Source organism: Chiroxiphia lanceolata, chromosome 3 (genome assembly GCF_009829145.1).
Source record: "Chiroxiphia lanceolata isolate bChiLan1 chromosome 3, bChiLan1.pri, whole genome shotgun sequence".
NCBI classification, from domain to species: domain Eukaryota; kingdom Metazoa; phylum Chordata; class Aves; order Passeriformes; family Pipridae; genus Chiroxiphia; species Chiroxiphia lanceolata.
In genome coordinates, this window is record NC_045639.1 from 62,367,093 (window position 1) to 62,382,312 (window position 15,220).

Here is a 15,220-nt window from a genome sequence, read left to right on the forward strand (position 1 = left end):
TGTCTTTTGCTTGACACTAAATTATTAGTTAATACAGTCTTATATTCATCAAGAGCTCATTTGTTGCTGTGGATGAGAGGGGAGAAAAACAGTTTTCTTCTGCTGTGGTTTTGAGTCAGTTTGGGGAGTTAGTGTGGAGAACCTCAGAACTGCTGCAAGTTGCACTAGAAGCAAAAGTGTGAATGATGTGTGATATCACACCCATTCCACACTCCTGCACCTTCGACAAACCCTCTGTACTGAACAGAGAAGATGTAAAGGTGACAGCACTCTACTCAAGTGCAGGTGTACCCTTGGCTCTTCCATGCAAGGAGCCAGAGAGGGGCTGAGAATCGAGTTCCAATGTGTAAATAAACTAAACACAAATCCTGATTTTGGTTCAGTGGTACATTCATTTCGTGAACACCTTTTGCTTATCACTCACTGCGTTCCTTTCCTCTAAGCTGTCCTAGAGCATGAGATTCCTTGTACTGTAGTGCCATTTCTGTTTAAGTGATGAATTTCTTACAGTCATAAAAGACTAAGATACACAAATTTCCCAGGATTATTTCATTTTACAAATGATACTTGTAGTTTTTTACAGTCCAAGACACAAGCTTGTCCCCTGTGCTACAAGTATTTTAAATATGCTTGCAGTGCAGAGTGGCCTGGCAACCAGTTGGGTTAGCCAGGTACTCCTCAGGCAGTCAGCATCAGGCTGCCTCCCTCATTCTCTGTTGCTGGCACCTGGCAATCCTGGCTCTCTGCAAGGGCAGTGTTCAAGATGGTGTCAGTGAGACAAAATGGCATTCACTTCAACTTCCTTGAAATTCTGTTGAAGTTGTGCTGGTGATGTACAAAATGTAAGCTGATCAATGGGAGTCCAAAATCTCCTTGGGTTTGCAAGTGATTTTCGTTTTGACTAGCTGGAAATTGAGGTTCATGTCTGTTTCAGCAATTTACACTTACGTCCTGCTGCCCTGTAGCTAAACTGATTTCCAGTCACAATTTGTAGATTCAGAACAGAGTGTTAGTTATGGGCTAAAATGGCGTCTGAAAATGCAACTACTGTACCTCTTGAAATATCTGTATTTTGCTTACATAATCTAGATATGCTGTAACTTCTGCCAAAAATGCTGTTATTTAACAGCTTTGGAAGGATTGTGCTGGTTAGTCATGAAAACAATCCCATTTTGCTTTAAAAACAGGAAGCTGAACAACGCTGAGGAGGAGAAGTGGGAGAAGAGGAGCTGAGAGCAAATTCTTTTTCTCAGTTCTCTCAGTCTGTTACTTTTGGTGGATCTGTACCCATTCTGTCTGTGAACTCCCAGGGAGAGTTTATGATTGTTTTGCTTTCATTTAGTAGCAGTAAAAAAGTCCACACAGCATACAAAACAAATTTATTTTATTGCCCCACTTGGCAGACAAGGTGAAATTTTCTTCTGCCAGTAAGTAAACATTGACTTTTTCCATTATCCCAGCTATGAGAATCATATCACACTCTATGTTGCTGTTGAATTGAAGTCATCCATATGGTGATGCAGACAAGCAGAAAACTCTCATCCCAAAACAATTACTGCATTACAATACAGTATATTTTAATCTTTTAGTTTTCCAGTCAGAGTTTCCAGGATTAAAGCCTTCTTTTCCCAACAGCAAACCTAACCCCTTAGTCTCAACATCACTAGAATATCTTTCTCTTTGACTTCCTCGCCATCAACAAGGAATACTAACCTTGTATTAGAAAAAAAAATATTTGGGATCTTCAAAATAATGATATTTACAAAAATTACTCGGTTAGATTTTGTATTTCTTTTAAATTTGCCCCTGAGTTTTACATCTGTAGTACTTAAAAATAAGTTATAACTACATATAAGATGTATGTCTGTAGCTATAAGGCAGACTTTATTTCAACTTTATTGAAGCTGAAATTTTTGTATAATTATACATCTTCAGAAATGAAATCTTGAAAACTAACTGGAATCACAAAATTCTTGATAAATGGAAAAACTGTTAATCACAAGGAGGAGGTAGTGCACTCATAGTATATTTCATTTTAGTGAAAGAAAAGCAAAATATAAAAATATGTAGTTGCCATCTTCATCTTTCATTTAAAGAATAGTGAATTAGAAATTGCAATTTCCTTTTGTAACACTAGATGGTATATGGTAACTATAGGGAAGCTGAGCTCTTAAAAAATATTTTTGATAGAGTATAGGTACTACTGTCTCTCCTGATCCAGCTATTGCACTGACCAGACTTCTGGCTTACACAGGAAACGCCTGCAAGACTGTTCCTGACAACCAAAACTGCTGCTTGTTGTACCAAAACCCTGGTCCTTTTGCAAGCAGTGTCAAAACTTGCCGAGTGCTTCTGTGCTTATGTTTTCTGGGAAACTGCACATAGCTACGCCTCTAACTCAGTATTACATTTTTAAAAAGGGGAACTCTGTATTGAAATGTTTGAAAACACCCACACTTTATTGGAAAGTTAGCAAAGTCTTCAAACTGTGTGCATCAGACCCTCTGAGCTTCCTGCTGGTGACTCTTCAATAGGTCTTCGCCCTTATGGAGACAGAACCAATGCAAGTTTAGGTTTGTAATTTAATTAGGCCTATATGGACTACTATATAGTTGTCATGCAAGCACCTACTTTTACAATAAAGGGCATATTTTTATTTTTTCAAGTAATATTTTTGAATGCCTCAATATCCTAAACAAAACATCATCTTCTATAACAATTATATTTTAAAATATGTAGAATAGGAAACAAGTAAGAAAATAATAAAACCGTGAGCAAAGGACCTTCAAAAAAACTCCATAAATATTTTTTCCCAGAAATTATAAAAATATAAATGTGAATTTTAGCAACTGAGAAAAATTTTGTTGCTGAATCCATTAAAAGGCTGACATGACTCAAGAAAGCTTCCTTGCCTGAGCTCTTGGTAGGACCTGGTAACACTACAAGTTGCTGTGTCCTTCCTACCCCAGTAGTGGAGAGAAAGTGTGGGATGAAGCAGATCTCAGGAGGGAAGAGGGTGAGGAGCAGAACCATACTGTGTGGTGTGTAATCCCCCAGCATGGCACTAAGGCAGCAAACAGGAAAAGAGATGCAGCACCATCCTCCATTACAATCTCCACAGCAGAATGGGAGCTCCCCAAAAACAGGTATCAGGTGTGAGGCTCAGGGAACAGACCAATTCTTGTAACACTTAAGACCAGCAAGAGAAGATATTTTCTGAAAATGTATAGAACTATGGCACAGAAAAGTGAGAATAAGTAGCTATGGCACCCAAAAGAGGCATTCATCTTGGCCACAGGTAGCCATGAAGTGTGGCAGCATCTCTTCTTTTTCTTGATTGAGGAATAACAGCATGATGTAAATTAAAAAACTGGGGTAAATGTTCCTGTTTGAAGTCTAGTCTCTCTCTGTACACTCCCAGTGTGATGCCTATGATGACCGATGTTACAGAAAGTGCAAGATTAGGTCAGGCTTGTAATACACTTTTCACCTACGCAGTTGAAGTAGTTCTGCCATGGAGTACTACTTAAAGTAAATTTCAAAGAGAAATGCTTCTTAATGTTATTGAATTTTTAAATGCCGATAATGTAGACTAAATGAACATCCATGAGAAGGTATTTCTTTCTGTGGCTTCCACAGTTTTTTCTCCATAAAGAAGGAAAAGAAGATGAAGTTGTTATGGTAAAATCTTTGAAGGGAATAAATTTTAATCAATGCTTAAATAATTATTATAATTGCAGTTTCGATGACTCACATCTAAGAGCCACACAGACTGAGACAGTTTAATGCAAAGATGATGTTGTGGATGGAAACAACACTATCTACCTGCTTTTGCATCTGTCTTATAAAGTGTTCGCAAACAATATGACAGCATAGCACAGAAAAGTGCATTTCTTAATGGCATGAAGTTTGAGCTGACGGGATTTATTTAGGATCTGAGACATTCATTAATCAGGAATGCTGTACTGCCTGTCGTATCTTAGAGTTTAATTAACAAATTCAGTAAGGGGAAATAGCATCCATAAGCATTGATAAAGGGATGTCCAGCATAGCTTGCAAAATAAATAATACAGTCAAAATTTAATAATTCTGATTACCCACATAGCCCCCAGGCCAGTACTTACACACAAATTTTGCAAGTAGTTTCATTAGATGCATCAGGATAGACTGCCCAAGTGAATACCTGTGTGTGTTTAACTTCCTGCTGCCTGCAATCTGCTTGGGTTGGCCCAAGGGCACATATGAACTTTTATGCCTTCTCCTGAAGAAAGGCATGGAGGAGGTTTTGAAAACATGAGAGTGCAGTTAACCCCTGTGTAGATCTTCTTGGGGGGAAGAGAGAGACAAATCTACATCCTGGCTGAGCTTGCTGCCAGACTGGTTTAGAAATGGCATGAGCAGGCTGCCCTGCTAATATCACTTATCAGGAAGAAGTGCTCCAGTAGAAGATAAATGACTTGAAACCTCTAGAGAGAAGGGGTGCTTTTTCTGCAGCCTAGAGTGCAATGCCCTTTCCTTCTGTATGCTTAATCCCTCAACTTCGGTCATTTCCTGCTCATTCTGTTAGCTCTAGTAGTCCTAATTGTTCTGATTGGGTGCAGGTCAGTTCTGTGGATTTCACAGGATGACAAAAATTAGCTGCAAAATACTATATCCCCTCTCTGGACTCAAAGGAAGAGAGCAGGCAAAGGAAAATGGAAGGCAGAAAAGCAAAGTTCAGAAAAGGATTACAGTACCTCTTAGATCCCAAATTTGCCAAATCAGTGGTCAGTTTAATGACCTGTGAGATGGACTATAACACTGACCTGTTTCACAGGGGCCTTGTGAGGTTTCTTTAGTTACAATCCTTTGAAGATGGAAAGTACGAAGTGTGGTATTCTGCTCACACCATAATCCTCTCCAGGTTCCTGAGTGTCATCAGGGGACTCTCTGAGGAAAGCAGTTGTTTTCAAACTCCGGTTACTTACCATTTATTGTGTATACAATAAATTATCACATTTATTATGTATGCATGAGTTTATATCTGCTTGTATTTTCTTTACTGCATTTTTTATTTTATTTAGTTTGGTTGATAGGATCTCAAGATGAAATTAATTTCTTCAGTTTGTGGTGGTGCTACTCTGGGAATGACTTAGCCTTAGCCTTTATGTGCATCAGTTCATAATTACTGGCCTCACTGGAATTTAAGAGTGCTATTCTAGGGCTTCTTGTTGTGTGAATAAGGTTTCTTGGTACATCTGTAATGTTAGCTTGGAGTTTCTTTGTGGTTTAGGTCCATTTTATAATTCTGAAAAACTTCTGATGTATTAATGTATCATTAATTTTCAAGAGTCTTTTGAAGGGCTAGGGTAAATAGATCAGGCATTTTGTTATTTCAGTTGAAATCCTCACATGAGCTGCATTTCTAATTTTGTAGAGCATTGAAAGATAGGGAAAAAAGCAATGGAGGAAAGTGTTCTTGCTTCCTGACTTCCAGCAGCGCTGATAAAAGCCCATGAGGCATTCCTATTAGAAACAGATGAGGAGTTTCAGTTCACCACCTTTCCTGGTTTTGAGTAGGATGTTACTTTGGGCTCAGTTTTTTGGGCCTGTTTTCTTGCTGGGTAGCACTTTGCTCTAGAATTAGTTTCACTGATTTCAGTTAATTCATTCAGATGTATAATGATCAGTCCTTCACCGTTGTCCTCTCTCCAAGGAATTTCTGTTAGGCTTCTTTAAATTCAGGTAAAGGAAATGGCTATACAATTTCCATTAACCTTGAAACAAGCTCTGAACAATCTCACTTTGCATGTCTCCATTTTGTGCACCACTGAGCACCACTGACTTTAGCTGTGTATTGCCCAATGCCATGGGGACACATGGCCAGAAGAGCTCAGTGCCATTCCATGGAGTTTAGCAGACTTTCACTTACTCACATCAGCAATGGATAATGTATAGCCTTTAAACTACACAAGTATGTGAAAGGCAAGATATGTTGTTGTATTCATCAATAGTATAAATTCCTGAATTTATATGAGGGCTGAATTTGTGGCATCTATTTACCTGGGGGCTCAAAGCTGCCCCCATTATTCTTTTTGAGCAGGATGCTGGAGCTCTGTTATTCCATTGATCTCAGATTAAATTCATTGCTGTTGTAAGAGCATATAACTCCTTGAGTTCCAGTGAAGTGACACTGGATTACACCAGCCACAGATTTATTTTTATGATTTCATCCAAGACTCCCAACACAATTGGACAGTGAAACAAAACTGAAACAGACTGTAATGACTTACAGAGTGAGCAGTAAGGCTAGAAAAGGTGATCAGATATGAATGAATGAATGAATCAGTCAATGAACGAATGAACTTCTGATTCCTATTACAGACTCTGCAAGTCTAAGATTAAGCATTACGTTTTATAGGAGGCATAGTGAGCTTGGTTTGAGAGAAGATGATGAATGGACCTGTACTTCTATTTGCAATTCCATGGTGTGAAAAGTATCTATTGATTTTTAATGAATGTGTGCTGTTATATACATCCTCACACATACAGTTGAGGATGCATTATGCTTTATGTTCTGTATCAAATTTCTGTGATGCTTAGGCCCAGCAAAATAGATATCTATGTAGGTTCAGTTAAATTAGTGCTAGTGGTTTTGGTTCAGCTCGATGTGCTATCAACTAATTGTGTTGATGGAGTAATTATTTGCACCATCTAGCTTACTGCATCTCATTAATCCCACCTCAGTTTCTAGTTTGCTGTAAAATGGCATCAGAAGGGATAAATTGCAGAACCTTGCAGAAGAGGCAGAAAGTTTTGTGAGCTTTGCAGAGGAATATTTGGGGCTCAGGATATCTGGACAGGTGTGGTAGACAGTTAGGGATTGCTGGGTGAGTGCAGAAGCCAAATATTTCTGCTGAAAAGGTTAGCAGTGGCATGATTACTCATTCTATAGTTCTAATCTCTGATATCATCAGGCTTTGTTCTTCAGTGAGGTACATGGTATCTACCATCATTCCTCTTTGATTAGCTGAATCTTCTTTAGGAGCCCATATTCTGTGGCATTGTTTTTTTCATTAAGATTATCTCCAGCAATGGGATAGAAAGCTCTTGTAACTAAAATTAGGGTGTGAGAGAACCCGAAGCTTTACATAGAACAAGAATTTATAAAGGAACATTCTTTAACTGGTCACTCAGCTAAGAGGCAGTAGCAGTCAAGATCTCTGTGGAAAAAATGAAAGCCCATATTAGACAGGCACCCAAGATAATAGTATACTTAGAAAGATAAAGAAGGGACGACTCATATTTTAAACTAATTTAAAATTATTAACTTGGTGTAGAGCAGACAAATAGTCCAGTTATGACAGCTTAAGGGCTGATACTCTTAGTCGAGTGCCCATAACTGTCATTGTATAAACTTTTAAACCAGAAGAAATAGGTCAAAGCTAGGTCACACACTTCAGCTTTGTATGTAAGTGTCTATAGTTATGCCATAAATTTAAATTTATGGAAATATAGGTAGGATTCAGGTGCCTATGTACATTTGTCTTGTGCCTCTTGAGATGCTTAGGGTTTCTGAGATGCCCACTTGCAACTGGTACACGTGACACAGGGCCTTTGGAATACCCATGTCTCTTTGCAGTGGTAACTGAACTCCAGGCAAGTTGTCCCAGGGCATCTTGGATGGCAATCCATGAGGTGTTCAGGCAGTTGCACTGAGCTTCTAAGCAGTACAGTCAGAAGAGTAATTGGATCAATTCAGTTTACCCTAAAGTGGTTCAGAGGGTAGGCAAGAACCATGCATCATTGCAGATATGACACAAGCCTTACAGGAGACACATGCCCTTTTTGAAGCTCTGTTTGGAAGTCATTATAGGCTTGATAGACAACGTAAAATGGCTCCCGGCTCCTACCTTTGGACAACTGCATTACTTTACAGGCTCTGCTACTGTATTCACCAATTCTCTGTTGACAAAAAGAGAATTTTAGACACCTCACTTGTGCAGACACCTCCATGGAAACAGTTAGGCACGTTCATCTCAGATGGAACCTTGTCCTTTACCTCAGCACTGAAACAGAGAGGTCATGCAGAGAGGCTGATTTGGCCAATGGGTTGTGCTCCAGTAAGTCACTGTGTCCTACACCTGAAACTTCTCTTCCTTGCTGGGGATTATGCTTGTCTATGCCCAAGCATTCATGTGATTGTAAAAGCTAGAGGTCTTATGACAGCTGTGTGCAAAAGAGAGGCTGTTGCTAACAGGGCTGATAGCTGCTGCACTGGTCAAGGCTGCAAAGGCTTTTGTGCCCTGACAGCAGATGCTTAAGAATTGCATCCCGTGAGCTTACACTTGTGTTCTTTTTAATATATAATGAGATATACATAGAACTTCACTCTGTGATGGCAGCAAAGACAACGTATACAAGGGACACCAAAGTTTTCATCTTTCCGCTGTCCATCTGTGGGTAATAAGGTGGAGTAATGCCATAATAGAATAATTACCATAATATTCTTTAACAATGGGAGTCTTGCTGATAGCTGAGCATATTTAAATTTGGATATGTCATTTCTCATGATGCAGTGAAAGACAGTATTGTTGACTGACAGTATCCATAACTTTACAGGTAATTGCAGCTGTGTATGAGCCATACTCTTGTTTAATTAAATTTGTTTGCCCAATAATTGAAGGCTTATTGTAGTATAATTATAATTGTAGTATACTGTGTTGTTTCTGAACAATGGAAAAGTAAAAGTTAAAGGGTATCCAGTGGAACAAACTACCTCCTACATGCAAATAAATTGTCCAGTTGCTGTTATAAACAAGAAGCATTGTGTTCTGCCAGACTTGCAACAAAGAAATCATTATATGTCTGGCCTGTGTGTTGAAGCACAACAATCTCTATTTCCAAAATTAAAACCATAATTAACCTATTATTATGAGTCCACAACACAAGAATGAAGAAAATTATAGTGTTAGGGCCCTCTGAGTCTCAGATCCGCAATCAGCAACCCCTGAATCAGTGATTCAAATTTTTCCCACATGGAGATTGCTTCATGCCTGACTCTGTTGGTTATGGAGGCATCACTCCATGATCTGAGTCACTGAAATTCTTCTCTCATTACCCACCTGCCAAGCAGAACATTGCCAGGAAAGGCAAAGCTTCATTGGGATGTACCTCAAATACCTTGGGAGGCGACTTATGCTCTCTTAGTTACTGGAAACCAGAAAATGATACAGGAACCCTCCAGCTGGTAAGCAGTGGTGACACATTTTCTTTTTTTCCTTATTTGAGCTAATAAAAGTAGGCTGAAATCACTTCTCATGCCCTTCTTCAAGGTTGCTTTTAATTTTCCTTTGGGTATGGCTGGGAGTCTTGGTCTTAATCATTCAGTTTTAATAAAATAATGGAAAATAGAGTAAAAAAAGACAGAGGTGACATTTCAAGATTTCTACCACAAAGTAAGTCCTCTAAATTAGAATTGAGAATATACTAATGTGTGTATATATAAGTATTTGTTCACGTCCTTGTTATTGTCTGATGTTAAGGCCAAGATCTTAATAAATCTTATGTTTTGTATGTATTATTAATGCATAATTAAATTTAAAATTAAAACGTTGTTCAGGTCATCTGGACACAATGACAAATAGCAAAAGTTAGTAAAAAGTCCCTGGGTAGCTCTTCAGTATCACCTAAGCTTCTGTAGAAAATGAGTGAGAACACTGCAGCTAAGGAATTTGCTATGTTATTTAAGATGGTTGACAGCGCAAAAACAACTTCAAATTTTGAAATACAAAACTGCTGTGAGTCAGAAAATACAGAGAATAATTTTAACATGACTCACTCACATCCTATCTTCAGGTTTAAGGCTGAAGCCAATTGTGCGGAGTCTGGAATACTGTGCATGTGCAGGGTCAAAACAAAAGCCCGGTGGAAACTTGGAGGAAAAAACATGATCCAGAGCAGGAAGTAAAGATGTTCCAGGTAAAATATGTTTTATTGACATATTATCATGACCAAATTTTTTGTCCCATCTGTTATTCAAGTAGCTGCATTCTTCCTTGACACTTCTGATTTTTTTGCCTCCTGTGGTGCCTTTGAAGGGGCTCCTTTAACCATTGCCTTCTTTAAACTGCTCCTTCCTTGTGCCCAGATCAGTTCTCCACCCACATCACTTTCTGCCCCACACACCCATGTTTTTCTGGGGAGCAGATGTTACACTGCTCAGGCACTGAGGCCAGTGTCAAAGAGATCTTGAAACAGGTTTTCTTTTAAATAAGTGTTCCTTGCCTTCCAGGCCACATGGTCCTAGTTGCTTTAGCATGCATGCTCTAAGCTGAAGCAGTCACACATAGGAACACTGCTCTGCCCTGATCTCTGCTCCGATCTCTGTTCCAAACTGGGACACTGCTGTGAGCCCAGCTCACAGTCCAGTGCAATGTCACTGTCTGGGACCCTGGTATGTGGAGTAGAGGTCTCTCCCTGTCCCCTTGCATGTGTTCCTTTGACTTCCAGATCACAGCATATACATGAAATAACTCATCTTGGGTGCACGTAGACATTGATGCACATAGCTGGAAGATTCAGTCCAAGAATTCACTTTTTAATTCTGACCGCATTAGATAGCTCTTTGCTCTGCTTTCTGAGGATCCTGTAGAGACCTTGTTTTCGGGATACACTTGGAGTGGGGGGGACTATCTCGAGCTTGGGAAGTGCCATATGTGACAGAAAAGGAAGGAGCTGGATTTCTAATTTAGCTCCAAGGCTTACAGAAAATCCAAGACAGATCCTAATTTTTATTGATTTAGGTCTAATGTGTGTACGTATATCTTCAGATGACAGAATCAACAGTTCTCAAAATCTCATCCGTCTTCTTAAACAGGGACTACCAGTGTGGCCCTGCTTTGCCATTCCTCATTGGCTTCTATACCCAGCATCACTGGGGGGATTGCACACAGAGGGGATGCCAAGGGGACTGGTGGAGCAGTGATGGGAGCGTGTTCCCTCTCTTGCATCTTCCCTCCCACTCACTCTGGGTGGAGCAACCTGCAGTGCTCATCTGCCTTCTGCACTCAAGTCCACACTGGAGAAGCTTTTCCTGAGCTAAACAGAGTTGCAGCAGGTGTGGCACATGGTATGTACAGTTCAGCTGCTTTGGTCATTAATGGGGTCCTCTACAGACTGCCTGGGTAGGCTCATGTGTCATGTTAGCGGGGGCTCTGCTCTCCCAAGCAGTGTCCTTCAGGTAGAATGTAAAGCCACAATCCTGTCTGCTGACAGATACCATTGATCTGGTGATACATCTGTATGGAAATAGTGGTGTCCTACCAAGTATTTAAGAAATCGTAAATTGTTTGCCTGTACCCTTTCTCCTTCCTTCGAAAAACATGAAGATGAATTAAAAATTTTAAGTTTAGAAAGTAAAATAAGTCACGCAATGAGCACCAAAAATAAGGAAGCCAGTTTTCCTTTGCATTTGTGTCTTTGGGCCCCAGCCCTTCTCCTTTTCCCCCCAGTGACTCTGCCACTGCCGCATGTTCTCAGCATCCCTGCAAACAGGTCTAGAAGTCTGCACGTGTTGACTGGCAGCCCAGGATCTGTTGAATGCCTGCCTTGTACAAACTTAAATTTTTTGGATTTTTTTTTCCTCAAATTAGGGTGAAACCAGAGAGGAAGGTGGAAAGTTGCTGGGACAGCTCCCTACCAGATGGCCAGCATGATAGCACAAGTTTTGTCCTCTAAGAAAGATGATAAAGCTTATGTTTTGCAATTTTCTTCTGAATTTGGAGGCTCCAGTGTTTCTTCGAGTCACTGGGAAACAAGGAGGATAAATTTTGTTTGGAAAAGAATAGGAAAGATGTTATTCTTGTCTAAATGAATGAATTTGGGAGCTACAAATGCAAACACTGCATATCCTGAGAAAGAGTAAAATTTTAAACTGGCTACAGATGGCATAGAAGTGATATATTAATTTTAGTGCCTTTTTTTTTTTTAGTGTTTTCTGGTTTTGTGGGTTTTGTTTGGTTGGTTTGGGTTTGGTTTTTTTTGCTACCTGCCCTCAGTGAGTTATGTTGTTTATTATATCCAGACAGGGAGAAATTTGTACAGATAAAGAATTCTTTATTTCTGTTTCTTTCCAGTGATTCTTGTTTGTGGCCATATCCCTCTGATCCTTGGCAGTGTTGCTATACACCTATTATCTGCTTCATAGGGAGGTAGGTAGGTGTGGAAACATTTTTCTGAAGCTTATTTTTTTGAGCTTTGATCATTCTCAGTTTTTGCCTGAACTATTTCTAGTTACACCACTTATTTCTTGAACTATGGTGCCTTAATGGGACATTGTACTTCAGCTGACAATTCTGGCACTACTGAGTAGAACAAAAGAATTTTTTCATATATATTACAGACTATATTTCTGCATGTGCATCCCAGTATGATGTTTACTTTCTCTGTGATATCATGACACTGTTTACATTCAGCTGTAAATTACCACTGCCACCTAAGGGTTTTTTCTCTTCTTACTCTCTGAATTTGTATGCTCCTGCCTTCATATGGTGCTCTGCATTTTCCACTTTGATTTTCATCTTCCTGCTTTGCAGAAGCCCACAGGAACCTTCTCAGCTTTTGGCTGCAGCCTTCTGAGAGACTTGTTCTTGTGCCTAGCTGAGGAAAGAGACTGCAGGTGCTTCAGATCAGCTTCAGCAGAGCTTGTGCAAGGGAACACGTCTTTGTGGGGACAGATTTATATGGAATTATAAGTCACTGTTATTGCTTGCACATAAAATGATATGGAAAGACACTGACTACAGATCTGTGTCACTGTATTAAAAAATCAAGTTAAAAGCTGTTTAAGAAAATACACAGTGGTGTCAACGCATCCTCTAAGTAATCCTCTAATTCTTTGCATTGCCTGTTGTCTTATAGCAAGCATGAAATGCCCACTTTTCAAATTAATATTGAGATTCCCTATGATACTGTCAACTGTTTTTCAAAACATGGCAATTATTGCTCTCCCATGGGGGGAGATAGCTGAATGATGAGGAGGATGCTTCTGCCTTCTCGTAGTAATAAATAATATGTATGGTGCTGTTAGTGTGATTTTTTATGAAGTAGCATTTCAGTAAAACTTGTTACAAAACACACTAAGTATGATTTATAGGCACGAAATTATGACTGTCCAGCATTCCTGAGCAATGAATTATTTATTCTTGTAGTCAGAAGATAGAGCTTTCTATATTGAAAAATAGTTGATACCTCTTTAATTACAGCCTAGGTACAATGTGTACATTGTGCTTTTTAACCACCCACTGACAGACACTAAAGTGCAGTGGACCTGCATTTCCTGATGTATGAAATTGCTCCTAGGATTCTGCAGGACTCATGAGAAAATTGCAAAGAATTCTTACTTATCCCTTAGCAAGTCTGTCTCGGCTGAATAAAACTTCTAAGTCTTTCTAAAAGCTTCATTCTTAAGATCTTGTGTTTAGATGGCCCCCTAATGGTGCACCAGAATCTCAGCTTAAGGCATCCAGCTGACTTTCAAATACTTGCTTTTAATTATCATTCTTTTCTTTCCCCTGGGGTTAATTTTGAAAATGTAAGTCTCAGGGTGCATGTGCTTAAGAAATTGTCTTGTGTTGACATTTCTCCGGTGTATAAAAAAGCAAAACAAACCAAAACAAGAATTTGATAGCTCAAGCAATATTTCCACTGCAGTAAGAATACTTGTTTCTCTTTTTCTTTCCCTCTAAGAAGCAAGCACACTATGTGCAGACTTCAGTAATGCATTTGGCACAGCAAATGTAAAGTTGTAGGAAACAGGTTGTGAAAAGAAACCACAGATGCGAGATGCTAATTACGTTGTTTGATGTGCTACTGGAGCTCAGATAATGCCAACAAGGTAAAAGGACTCATAAAGAGTAGAATATGCACTCGTGCTTAAGATGATCTGGAAAGCTATCACCAAAAGATACTCCAAAGAATATTTGTCAGGATGGAAAATAGCAAGTGGCTCAGTCCTCACTATTCATTAACTATAATGTAAACAACTTAATTAACATTCAGGAAGACTGTTCATTTATTACAAATCCCATTAGGAAGTGAGCTGAGTATCTGTAGTGAGGAGAATAATCCAGAAATAACATGATATATTGTGTAGAAATGGGCCAAACCTGTAGCTCATGAGGTCTGCCTCTACTCTTGGGATTCAATGCAAGGATGACTACAAGAGACTAAAATGTGTGAATGATCTCCCATAGGCTTTCAAGGTGTTTTAAACTATAATTGTGGCTCATCTAATATCCTCATTCTTTTAGAGAGGTTTGATCCAAAATGCAGTCTCCACCAATCCTTCCATCCCTGACCCCAGTGCACGTACACACGCATGAGACATCTAAATTATGCAATCTTGTTCTCAGCAGAACTGGGTTGGTTATCCTACATATGGCATATCTATGGAACAGAAGGCAAGGGCTGGTGGGTAGGAATGTGTTTTAGAAAGAAGTAACTAGAATCTGGAAAAAACAGAAGCTTATCACACTCTGTAAATAGTCAAAATCACTCTTCAATGGAAGGGACACACTAGAAGAGTAGTAATATCTCAGATATTATTAGTGAATAGTGTGACAACAGGACATAAGCATCTGACATGGGAGACATCATCAACAAACACGACAGAATTGTGCATTTTGACTACTTCAAGAAATTTCTTGGTTTAAAAGCAGAGTGACACCTCCTTGCTTGCTGTTTGCTCTCTGGCTTTCAAAATCAGATGCTTTTTTATCAGGTAGATTAGGATTAACAGTGGGAGGAAACAGGTGGTAAAAGGATGACCACAGGTTTATTTATTATTTTGGACATTACTTTTCCAGTAACTAGCAGGGGTACACTGACATCTGTCAGTGTCATGTGGACATAATTTACCCATTTTTAGTCCCCTTCTGCTGTCTGAAACTCTAAATCCCATTTCCAGAGAACAGAATTATTCGAGTAGCTATATGACAGATTGTGTTGTCATTTACTCACTGGAGGTTTCTTTTATGAATAAAGCATCACTGTGAAAACTAGCTTGCTTTACCATTGTGCTGGTTTAAAAGAAATGAACCCAACTCGAAAGATTACAAGTCAGAGGTACAATTTACTAAAAAAGATTACAATAAACACAATGATACAGAGAAAATTGGTTTTAACCCCCAAAGACAGATGTATAACCCAGCACCCTGGGACAAGAACAGAACGGTATTTG